Consider the following 2,547-nt stretch of genomic DNA (forward strand, 5'->3'; position numbering starts at 1 on the left):
GTGAGTCATGGATGTTGCCTATCAGGGAAAATAAGATAAATAATGTGAAAGGCACTGCTTAAAGGCATTAGGCCGCTGTACGTGAGCTGTATCGCTCAGTTTCGTTGCGACAAACGGGGCACTACATTTTCTTTTGCTCAATATGTTCAACGTTAGTAAAAGGTATCCAAGCAAAAAGTTCTCCATGCATTATCCTGCAGTTAATGTGTAATTTATTGGCGCACTATATTGACTGCGTATTGAGACATATAAAACTGTTTAGCTAGATTTTCAACCAATCAGCATCGGAAATTTAAGTAGGTCAGAGCCAAAATCAAGCCAATATCACTACGCACATGCAGTGTTGGGGAGTAACGGAATACATGTACCGGCGTTACGTATTCAGAATACAAATTATGAGTAACTGCATTTCGTTACAGTTGCAATCTAAATAGTTGGTATTTAGAATACAGTTACATTGATGAAATCGATGGATTACATGACGATACTTCTCTGTTTCACGAGTTTATTCACTCTCTAAATAAATTAAGGCAACTCCATGCATTTCCCAGAAGCCCCAATATGAAAACGAAATAATGTGCGGTTTGCGTGATCAGTCACAATGGAGTCGGAAGAGGAGCAGCGGGAGCTAGAGGTAGAGATGTTGCAGGAGCAACAAAGCCAGGACAAGAATGCGTTTCTATCTTGGAAATTCAAACAGCACGGGAGAACAAATATAACTTTGCAGTGCAACCTCTTCTTGCAAGCAACCATCCTCCTTTCAGCGTCCAAAGACTCCACCTCCAACCTGAAGAAGCATCTTAAAGTTATTATTATTATTTTTTTAATTAGCCAGGGGTAGTCGTCTGCTGTAGTTTTACTGGTCACCTTGCTATTTTATAGTTATATCAGGTAGGCTACTAGCTACAGGTCTGTAAGGATATGCAATATGAAACCGAAATCGCGACACTCAGATCCATGAACCTGTGTCGCGTGTGAAGCCTTGGTTATACTCGACGCGTCCGCACGAGCGCGAGTCTCCGCTGACTGCACCTCCCTAAACGGACGAGCCGTTTATACTGGACGCGCTCGCCGTTGTGCTATTCTGTGAAACGGCAGGGGGCGACTCTGAGAATTCTCCTCTAAACCACCAGGAATCAGCAGTGAAGAAGTAGTTTTCCGTTTATTAGTAGTTTATTACTTGCTGATTCATATAAAAAGAGTAATAAATGCAGTAGCCTAGGTGTATTGTACTTTCACTGCATGTAAACTAGTTAAACAACTGAAGCCTTATTGAAGAGTGTTTAAACCTTAATTTCATCAGCAGGGCTTACTATTGTAGGCTTATTTTGTAAATGTAAGCAGTTACGTTAGACAAGCGCAAACTGGGTGCTTAATGCAAATGTGTTCCTATTCACAAAATGAGAGGCTTTTATGGTCGCCCATCAATGCAAATGTCTCTGTGTATAGAAGGATCATAAATATGCTGGTACAGATGTACCAGTTCGGCCAGATTCGGCTCGAAGTCGTTCATCTTCGGATGCGGCGCCGCGCGCGAAGTTACAAAAAGTGCCGTGCACACCGCCAGACTAAATGGGGTCTTGTGCACCCAACGCGCACCACCGCCCACACCGCACTGACGTCACTTTAGCCGCGCGCACCTTCGCGCTCTTGCGGACACGTCGACTATAAACAAGGCTTGAGAAGGCAGAATCGCGACACTCACCTTCCAACTCCCAGAGTTATCCTTCCCGTCCAGATCCAATGCTAACACATCTTTAAACTACTATTAGTATTATTTGAAGTTAACATTATAAAATACGTAGACCTACACCACAAAACTAGTTGAGGAATAATTCTTTAAAATTGAGCAATTCCAGGACGTAATCATTTGCAGTCAAAACTTGAAATATACATTCTCAGAAAATGCATTTAATTCCAATATATTGAAATGTCTGTTTATATATCCATACTCCCTTAATAAAGGAGTCCAGACATTAGAAAAATATCTGTATACACATGCGTTTTATATTTAATATGGGAAATAAACATGCATGACACAAAAAACATTTAGTCCAAATATTTTTTAATTGGCTACTTCTGTGAATTAGGCTACACTGCGAAAACCAAAAGTAATACCCACACCGGATGAAGAAGATTTGGCTCTCCACAGAACATAAAATATTTATTTTATTTTATTTTTCTTGTTCGCATTTATGAGGAAAAAACAGTGTTACGCGGAGGTGACCACTCCGTAAAAGCGGCACTAAAAGACTGCTTTAAAACTTCCACAGCGACATCAAACAGATGCACAAAGCCTTTCTTTAAAGTGAATTTCGATATGTATTAATTGTATCTAAATTTGAATCAATGTTTCATCAACCAATTGCCTGGTTTTAATAAATAAGAAGTAATTATAGCAGACAATAGACATCACGGCACGGAGGCGCCGGCGCCTGAACTGGGGCTCGTCTCATAAATGAACCGAAACTTAGCGTATAAGGTAGGCTAGCCTACTTGCCTCAAAGACATGTCTACTTTTAAACAGAACAATTCATAACAAAAGAA

This window comes from Siphateles boraxobius, unplaced genomic scaffold (assembly GCF_051911475.1).
Source record: "Siphateles boraxobius isolate OS27281-9 unplaced genomic scaffold, OSU_SipBor_1 132, whole genome shotgun sequence".
NCBI lineage: Eukaryota > Metazoa > Chordata > Actinopteri > Cypriniformes > Leuciscidae > Siphateles > Siphateles boraxobius.